This window comes from Trachypithecus francoisi, unplaced genomic scaffold, assembly GCF_009764315.1.
Source record: "Trachypithecus francoisi isolate TF-2019V2 unplaced genomic scaffold, Tfra_2.0 Lachesis_group21, whole genome shotgun sequence".
In the NCBI taxonomy this organism is placed as follows: Eukaryota; Metazoa; Chordata; class Mammalia; order Primates; family Cercopithecidae; genus Trachypithecus; species Trachypithecus francoisi.
The window spans coordinates 41119095-41128969 of record NW_022681467.1 but is presented as its reverse complement, the minus strand read 5'-3'; positions in this window follow the sequence as shown (position 1 = coordinate 41128969).

The following is a 9875-nucleotide window of genomic DNA, read 5'->3' as shown; positions in this document are numbered from 1 at the left end:
GCAGTGTGATTGCTTTTCCTTATGGGAAACCCATTTAGATAACCTGGAAGTCAAACCTAATGCAAAGGGTATTTGAATTAATCAGACACAGGAAGAACATGGCCAGGGTTATGAACATACATTATATTATAAAGGAAACTAAAAACTAGAAGTTTCCTGGTTACATGGAACAATTCGGACATCTCAAGAAAAGCCAAGAGTTACAGAATCAAACTATCCTGGAGAAAAACATTGCTTTTCTAGGCCTTCAAAATAAAATATTTTAGCACCAGGCCATAATAGCATTTAGACCTGGAGTAAAAAAAAAAGTTACAAGAGCTTATGAAAAAGTTGAGGAAAAAAGTTATCAACTCAGGCTGAAAGGGAAGAAAAGGTTGAAAGCAGCAAGACACAGCAAAAGTTGAACTTCTGAGGTATAAATCTGAGAAGTTTTCAAAAAGAACCAGGTAATAAAAGTCAAAACCTCTTTTAATTTTATTAAGAGCAAATTAATATTTTAAGAAAATCTTCTTTTAACCAATACTTTTTAGTTTTGTAGTATTGTACTTTTAATATAAAAGCTCAATTGGCCGGGCGCGGTGGCTCAAGCCTGTAATCCCAGCACTTTGGGAGGCCGAGACGGGCGGATCACGAGGTCAGGAGATCGAGACCATCCTGGCGAACACGGTGAAACCCCGTCTCTACTAAAAATACAAAAAACTAGCTGGGCGAGGTGGCGGGCGCCTGTAGTCCCAGCTACTCGGGAGGCTGAGGCAGGAGAATGGCGTGAACCCGGGAGGCGGAGCTTGCAGTGAGCTGAGATCTGGCCACTGCACTCCAGCCTGGGCGGCAGAGCGAGACTCCGTCTCAAAAAAAAAAAAAAAAAAAAAAAGCTCAATTATTAGAGAGACTATCATAAATAATTTCCCTTTAATTATAGCCAACACAATCATGTACAAAATTCCTTTCATAAACTCCCTTTCATGAACATTATCATGACTTACACAGACCACTTGCAACTTGGACTTTCTGATTTGCCCAATACTGCCTCTTTCTTAACCGGTCATTTTACTTTAGGACAAAAATTTGCCATACAAGATCCTTTCTCATACAAATTTATTCTCCTTTCTTTATAACTTTTTTTTTTTACCAAAAATTCATCTTCATATTCATAACTTTCTTCACATCTGTCTCTCCTACTTACTGGTTCCTATCTTGTTTTATAAATAACCTTTAAATAACCTCTGAATTAGACTTTTTTTTCAATACAGAACATGTTTTATGTCTTTCTTATAATTCCTCTTTTTTAAAAAAAAGACACATCTGGTTGGGCGCAGTGGCTCACACCTGTAATCCCAGCACTTTGGGAAGCCAAGGCAGGTGGATCACAAGGTAAGGAATTCGAGATCAGCCTGGCCAACATGGTGAAACCCCATCTTTACTAAAAATACAAAAATTAGCCAGGCATGGCGCTGGACACCTGTAATTCCAGCTACTCAGGAGTCTGAGATGGGAGAATCTCTTGAACCTGGGAGGCGGAGGTTGCAGTGAGCCGAGATTGTGCCACTGCACTCCAGCCTGCATGACAAGGCAAGACTCCAGCTTGGGGGAAAAAAAGGCACATCATCTTTGGCACATTTTTTATATACAAAATTATAGGCACTTGACCTTGGTGCCCACTTGGGGCTCTTCCAAGTGTATTTTCCTTTCTTTACTGTTCTAAAGCCTTTAAAAATAAACTTCCACACCTGCTCTGAAAAAAAAAGGATTACATATTAACTAGAATTTTTATTCTTAGTAACCTTAAATTTTAGCAAAAAACTGGGATGCAAGCAATGCTGAACTGAGTCTGAGTACAGAATCAAGTTATCCTGGAGAAAATCATTGATTTTCTAGACCTTTGAAATAAAATGTTTTAGCAACCGGCCACAGCAGTGGTTAGAACTCGAGGGAAAAAATAATTACAGGAGCTGTCATTAAAGTTGAAGGAAAGAGTTGCCAACTAGGGCTTTGTACTCAGCAGGATTTCATAGATGAGAACGACTCCACAATTCTTAGCAATGTTTCCCCATATCATGACCCTTTCTTAATTGGACATCACCCAGATGTCCAATGAGCATTTTAAAGAATTGTCAGATTTTTAAACTAAACAAAAAGTTTACCTTCAAGCATTTATCCTATTTACATTTACTCTACTTTTAGGAGTTTAGATGACTATGAGAACTGAGATATTAGACGAAACTAGTCATCATTTCAAGTTATTTCCTTGTTAACTGTTTTAATAGCCTGTTCACCCAGGTAAGAACCTTCAGTTAAACACATGGGTACGTGCACAAAGGCCCTATCTTTTTTACCTCGGAACTCTAGCCATGAGACAGCAGCACAAACTTACCAGTTTACAAAAGATGGTTAAATCCAAATTATATTTTTGACAAATTGGAACCTATTTACATGGCTAAACTTTGTTTTCCCCAATAGGTAATCCAATGAAGGCTGTGGACCAAAATTGTGGGTAAACCAGTTTCAATGGTAGTTTAATTTTTAAAAACCTCTTTTACTTGCTTTTCCCCTCTTTAGTTTCAAATGAGTTTTCAGTGTTTACATTTTAGCTATTAATAGAACTAGCGGAACTCTATTAGAAAAACAAAATCTGAGGCTGCGTGCACTGGCTTATGACTGTAATCCCAGCAGTCTGGGAGGCTGAGGCGGGAAGATCGCTTGAGCCCAGGAGTTCAAGACCAGCCTGGGCAACATAGCAAGACCTCGTCTCTACAAAAAATAAAAAAAAACTATCCAGGCATAGTGGTAGGCGCCTGTGGTCCCAGCTACTCAAAAGGCTGAGGTGGGAAGATCCCTTGAACCTAGAAGTTTGAAGCTGCAGTGAGCCATGATCACTACAGGGCATTCCAGCCTGGGTGACAAAGTGAAACCTTGTTTCTAAAACAAACAAAAAATAAGAAGAAGAAAAAAAATCTCCAAATTGCTCTGAATTAGTAGTACCTTAAACAGTGATTTTTATTTCAATACCCATAGCTAAATAACAGGTGATTCAAAGCAGGTGGAAAAGAGAGCTTTAGAAGACTCTGCATTTAATTCTGTAATTACAGGTTGCCCATTTGAGCTCTGAATTTTCCATGCTGTAATTTGTCTATAGGTTTAAAAATGTGCACAAGAATGGGCCATAGTATGTAATGAGCTGAATTCCCAGAAAACCTGGCATGCCACTGAACTTTCCCATAGTTTTCCACTGGAGTTCCTGCCTTAAGTGGGTAAGTTACCCATTGCACCAACCTTATGAATACGTCTCTTCCAGTGCCCTTCGCATGTTCCCACAAACCTATGGACCACCTGAGGCTGACCTGAATGCATGCTTCCCTTTAAGTCCAGGGCCCACAAAGACATGCCTTCTGGGGTCCTTGGATGGAGGGAACTGGGAAGTCCCCCTGTAAACGTGGGGCTAACAAATTCCTTGCAAGAACAATGATAATGATGTTCTTGCACTTCACATAGGGAAAGGGACAGAATGTACAATGTTAACTGGAAAAAAATCCTCACGATTTATACATTTGAAAAAGGAAAGGATACTTCTTTCTTGTATAAAGTGGTGTGTCTGACCTCCCATCCCATCATGGCTGGGAACTAAGATTTTAAAGTTTTCTGGGGTCCCCTTGGCCAAGTGGGGGTTCTGTTTAGTCAGTGGGGGACTTAGGACTTTATTTTCAGTTTACAACAGAATTGGGGGTACTCAGCCAGGGAAAGTTATGCAGGGCTTTCCAGAGCTGCTGAGCCCAGGCTGAGTCCCGAAGAAGAGTAAGGACTTTTCTTGTCAGTTGAGAAGGGGAGCGGGTACTAACTGGGAGAAGAGCATAAGGCAAGACTCAGAGGGGATTTTAAGGATGTATAAATGGGTTTGCACGGCCGATAAAAGTGCCATGGAAACACGGAAGAGGCCAGAGGGATGGGGGTAGGGAAGGGGTGCAGGATGCAGGACCTTGCTGTGGATGGGTTCCTAGGGCTGGTGGTGCGGAGACAGTGTCAGGAGGAACGGCAAGGAGGCTGCTGCAGGGCGGCTGAGAGCTGGTGAGGAGGCCTGGGCTGAGGCTGTGGCCGTGCGATGGAGAAGACGACTGAATTTGAGGGATGTTGAAGAGCACAAGAAACTGTCCTGCCCATCTGCCTTTTTTTCTGTTGGTTCTCAAGAGACTCTTCCCAGAATTTGCCATACCTCAGGTAATGCTGTTGCTGTTGGAGAGGTAATAATAATAATAATAAAGACCTGGGTGTATTTTTTGTTGTTGTTTAGAGATAGGGTCTTGCTCTGTTGCCCATGCTGGAGTGCACTGGTTCAATCACAGCTCTTGAACTTCTGGACTCAAGCGATTCTTCCACTTTAGCCTCTCAAGTAGCTGGGACTACAAGCATGCGCCACCATGCCCAGCTAATTAAAAAAAATTTTTTGTAGAAATGGAGTCTCACTATGTTGCCCAGGCTGGTCTCCAACTCCTGGGCTCAAGCGATCCTCCCACCCCAGCCTCCCAAAGTGCTGGGATTACAGATGTGAGCCACTGCTCCTGGCCCCTCAGTGTATTCTGAGGCCTGGACTCTAACTGCAGAAAGAAACTAATGCATTTTAGTTAAATGGTTCAGGAGGGTTGGCAGTGAGTTTGGGTCTCATGTAGCAAATACATATTGATTCTTACAGAGGGCCAGGCATTGGGGACACAGTGATGACTAAGACATAGCCCTAGCCATTGAGGCCCAGTGACCCAGTAGGGGAGACGGACAAGGAAACAGGCAGTTCTGATAAGAGATTGGTTTTTAAACAAGTGTTCTAGGCAGCCAGCAGGGGAATGTATTCCCTCTGCCTGAGGAAAGTATGGGCAGAGAAAGCAACATCTGAATTTACTGGAAACACATGGGGAAGACATTCTCCACCCAGCTTAGAAAAAGGAGGAAAAAATTGTGCAACTGTATATTTACCCAACATAAGAAGTCTGGTGGTTAAGGAGAAGGTGGACTCACTCATGCAAGCAATCAGAATGAACCAGCCCCAAGCTATATTTTTTTTTTTTTTTTTTTTTTTTTTGAGGCGGAGTCTCGCTCTGTCGCCCAGGCTGGAGTGCAGTGGCCGGATCTCAGCTCACTGCAAGCTCCGCCTCCCGGGTTTACGCCATTCTCCTGCCTCAGCCTCCCCAGTAGCTGGGACTACAGGCGCCCGCCTCGTCGCCCGGCTAGTTTTTGTATTTTTAGTAGAGACGGGGTTTCACCGTGTTAGCCAGGATGGTCTCGATCTCCTGACCTCGTGATCCGCCCGTCTCGGCCTCCCAAAGTGCTGGGATTACAGGCTTGAGCCACCGCGCCCGGCCCCCCAAGCTATATTTTTATTGTGTTTATGAAACTGTAGACAGCAAAATAATATTTATAAGACATGTTGAAAATACAAAGAATAACAATACAGCAAACACTTGTGAAATTAACGTGGGTGGTGGATGTGTGGGCGCTTGCTGTCAGGATATTAATATGATCTGTGAATCTTTCTGTGTTCCTATGATGTCATTTCCCTTTCCTTCCCCCTCAGAGCCAACAACTTAAAATTTATTCTTGTCAGTTCTTTGCTTTGTGTTACAGTTTAGCCACATATGTGTTCATCCCTGAACAATATATGTAACATACTTATTTGACATTCTTGTTTTTCTGTCCTTGGGAATCTTAGGCTGTGTGGGTGTTGTTGCATTCTCTGTCATTTCAGTTGACTCTCACTTACCAGGCCTTGCTTCCCTTTTATTTTGTAATTTTTGACTGTGAGCTCAGGTGCCTTAGAACTTTATCCTGTGGGAATTCTTTGAGACCTCAAAGGTAGATTCCTCCAGAAAGACTTCATTTCTGCCAAGTTTCTGGAGACACAACTCACACAGGACCTCTTTAAACCAGATTTGCAGCTTGAGGCTTTTCAGATCGTGTATGTATTGTGCACTGAAGCTCAAAATTCACAGGAGAGCTAGCTCAAGGTAAGACGAATAGGGAGTGACACCCTACTTTCCAGATGCTGAGTCTCCTCCATGTGTGCCCTGTGAGGTCCAGCCAGCTAGGACATGCCAGTCCCCAGTCCAGTCCAAGAAAGACTTTCTGGGCCATACATCAGGGGCCTTGAGCTCCACTTCTTTTATTCTCCACTTCTTTGTTCCAGAAGTCAGATGAGCAGATCCTCAGTGGGAATCCTGCCCCTACTCTTTCTTTTCTTTTGTGAGACAGGATCTTGCTCTGTCACCCAGGCTGGAGTGCAGTGGCGCAATCTCACAGTCTCTGCCTTCTGGGCTCAAGGGATCTTCCCATCTCAGCTTCCTAAGTAGCTGGGATTACAGGTGCACTCCACTGCTCCCCTACTCTTATTGCTGTGTGACCTCAGCAGGTCGCTGAGCCACTCTGAATGCCTTGTTTTCCTCTGTAGCATGGGAAAATGCAGTGAGTGTGGTGGAAGAAGAAATAAGGCGGTATTATGTGCCGACTGAGTAATCTCTCAATAAAAGTTATTTTCTTTGCAGGATGGGGGCAGAATATAAGAGCTCATTTTAATTGATCATTTACTATGTTTCAGGCACGTGCCTAAGATGCTTCCATGCAACCTCACACCTCTTTTTTTCTTTCTTTCTTTCTTGCTTTTTTTTTTTTTTGAGCCAGAGTCACCCAGGCTGGGGTGCAGTGGTACGATCTTGGCTCTCTGCAACCTCCGCCTCCCAGGTTCAAGCAATTCTCCTGTCTCAGCCTCCCAAACAGCTGGGACTACAGACGCACGCCACCATGCCTGGCTAATTTTTGTATTTTTTTAGTAGAGATGGGGTTTCACCATATTGCTCAGGCTGATCTTGAACTCCTGACTTCAGGTGATCTGTCTGGCTTGACCTCCCAAAGTTCTGGGATGACAGATGTGAGCCACCGTGCCCAGCCACAACCTCACAGCTCTTTATAGGTGAAGAAACCAAAGTTGGCAGAGAGAGCAACTGGCTTGAGTCTTGCAGCCAGGACCAGCAAAGCCAGGAATTACACTCTAGTCCTTCTGACACCAAAGCTTGTGCTATTAACTCTCTGTTATCCATAACACCACCTCCCTAAGAAGGAGAAGCAATGCTGGAATTCTCCATTTCCCAGATGCTTCTAGTTTTTGAAGGAAGCCATATGTAGTGTCATCTCAACAGGTATGGGGAAAAGTCCAGAAATGGAAACCTGGTTTTAAACGTGAATATCGGCTGTTGATCTGATTAACATTATAGTATAACTTCACTGGGAGGATGAGTCATAGAAAGGGTTTGTAAAAGGCATGGAGGCAGGTGGAAAAGAAAACCAAGTCCTCGTTTTCCATAGTGGTAAGTCTTAAACCTGAAAAATCAAATAGTAACAATTTAGGTAACACACTTAAATTTACACACAAGGAAGAAAGTTACAAAAGAATCAGCCAAGGGGCTGAGGTGGAGGATCACTTGAGCCCAGGAGTTTGGGAACAGCCTGGGGGACATAATTTGTCTCTCCAAAGAGTTTTTTAAAGTTAACCAGGCGTGGTGGCATGTGCCTATAGTTCCAGCTACTCAGGAGGCTGAGGTGGGAGGATGCTTGAGCCCAGGAGGTCGAGGCTGCAGTGAACTATGATCACGCTACTGCACTCCAGCCTGAGTGACGGAGTGACTCAAAAAACAGTGACTCTTGACTCAAAAAAAAAAAAAAAAGTCTGTGATGTAAAGTAACTTAAAAAAGAAAGAAAAAAAGAAAGAAAGAAACCCCTTCTCCATGCCGCCCTCTCAAAAAAAAAAAAAAAACAAAACCTGTTCGCCAGGGGTTTCTCTAATGTCATACTTCATGCACTCCTGAGAAGTGAGTAGAGCAGATTTTTATCATCTCCACCTTACAGAGGAGAAAACAGAGGCTGAATTGGCATCCCAAGTTCAGGCAGCATAGCACAGGCCCTGCAGGCAGCATAGCACAGGCCCTGCAGGGGCAGGCTGCATTCACAGCAAGTACTAGAAGAATTTGTGTGAAATGCTTCATAAATGCTTCTAAGGAGCATAACTGTAAAACAGATCCTTGTGGCAGTGTTTGTTGGCAGCATTACATGATTACATGAGTGTTAAAAGGGATGCTTGAATTATCACATCTGGTGCCACCTTCTGTTGTAAACGAGAACTGAGGGACAGGTGATACGCTCCAGGGTCACGTGGTAAGGCAAAAGCAGAACTGCCCTTTTCCTGTCATTGTGATTCTACATACACTCCCTGGGCAATGTCAGCCACTCCTGCTGTACCATTTTCCATCTGGGTGAAAAATCTCAGATCTCTATCCATTCCAGACCTCTCTGCATTCTTGGTGTGTTACTTTCTCTTCACGGCAGCTGGTGACCCTTTAAAAATTCAATCAGATCACGTTACTTTCATGCTCCAAGCCTTTCTGTGGTTTCCACTGTACCTGGAATTACAGTCTAAATACCTTGTCATGGCTGTGATCAAGCTCCTGTCTGTCTTTTTCTGCGATGCAGGAAGTTTGTTCCTTCCTTAGCACTTTTGCATTCATTCTTTCTTCTGCATCCACCAGAGGCCTACACGGCTCCTTCCTTCACTCCACTCAGAGCCATCCTGCCTAGACTTCACCCTGTACTCTGAGTTATTTTCTTTCTCTTTTAAATTATATTTTAAGTTCTAGGGTACATGTGCACAATGTGCAGGCTCATTACATAGGTATACATGTGCCCTGCTGGCCCACTGCACCCATCAACCCATCATTTACATTAGGTATTTTTCCCAATGCTATTCCTCCCTCCCTGAATTCTTTTCTTCATAGCAGTTACCACCACCTGAAACTTATCTCACTCAATTATTATTCTCTCCAGCTGAAATGTCAGCTCCAGGAAGGTGGGGAGCTTGTGTGCTGCCTTCACTCCTGTGATGCAGTACCTAGAATAGTGCCCAGCACATACAGTCGGCACTCAATCATAGCATGGCTATTGAGTCCTTCCTGAGTGCAGGCACTATTCCAAAGTCTATGCATGTATTAACCTCCCATCCCTCAGTAACAACCGAAGAGGTAGGAGCTGTTATTACCAACCCCGTTTTACAGATGCATCAATAATGTCAGAGAAGTGAAATGACTTGCTCACACAACTGGTAAATTGGCAAAGTCAGATTTGAATCCATGGAGTCTGGTCTCACTTTCAATCACCAAATACCCTTTCTGAGAAATGTGTGCTGAACAAGTGCATGGATAAATCAGTGTCTACTCAACATCTGTGCCTAGATATCCCACAGAGATGGGGTTTGGCTATGTTGGTCACGCTGGTCTGGAACTCCTGGCCTCAAGGGATCCACCTGCCTCAGCCTCCCAAAGTACTGGGATTACAGGCATGAGTCACCACATCAAGCTTTTTTCCCTATTTTACAGAGAAGGAAACTGGCTCAGAAAAGTGAAGTGACTTGCTTATGGTCACACAGTAATATCTACTAAATAGTCACATAGTCATAGCTACTAAAGCCTAACCCCTCTAATTAGTACCAAGCTCTTTTCCATTACACTGTTATAAACTTATTCATTATTATTACTAATGAATATTACTACTATTACTTTTTTTTTTTTTTTTTTGAGATGGAGTCTTGCTCTGTCGCCCAGACTGGAGTGCAGTGGCCGGATCTCAGCTCACTACAAACTCTGCCTCCTGGGTTTACGCCATTCTCCTGCCTCAGCCTCCCAAGTAGCTGGGACTACAGGCGCCCGCCACCTCACCCAGCTAGTTTTTTTTTTTTGTATTTTTTAGTAGAGACGGAGTTTCACCGCGTTAGCCAGGATGGTCTCAATCTCCTGACCTCATGATCCGCCCGTCTCGGCCTCCCAAAGTGCTGGGATTACAGGCTTGAGCCACC